The following is a 206-nucleotide window of genomic DNA, read 5'->3' on the forward strand; positions in this document are numbered from 1 at the left end:
AAGAAAGTCAATAAAATTTTAGTAAAGCAAAGAGTCGTGTTGTTACGCCCTAAGAAAAAAGTGAATACATGAATATATTTGCGACTTCGAGGAAGCGCTTTGAAGCTATAGCGGGCGAAGTATGCATACCTCCATAACTGAAGTGCTTGTGGTAGGTCGGTATTTTGCTGCGAACCCTTCAGTAATGCGTAAACTGGGCTCGGAAG

Source organism: Amblyomma americanum, chromosome 6 (assembly GCF_052857255.1).
Source record: "Amblyomma americanum isolate KBUSLIRL-KWMA chromosome 6, ASM5285725v1, whole genome shotgun sequence".
NCBI lineage: Eukaryota > Metazoa > Arthropoda > Arachnida > Ixodida > Ixodidae > Amblyomma > Amblyomma americanum.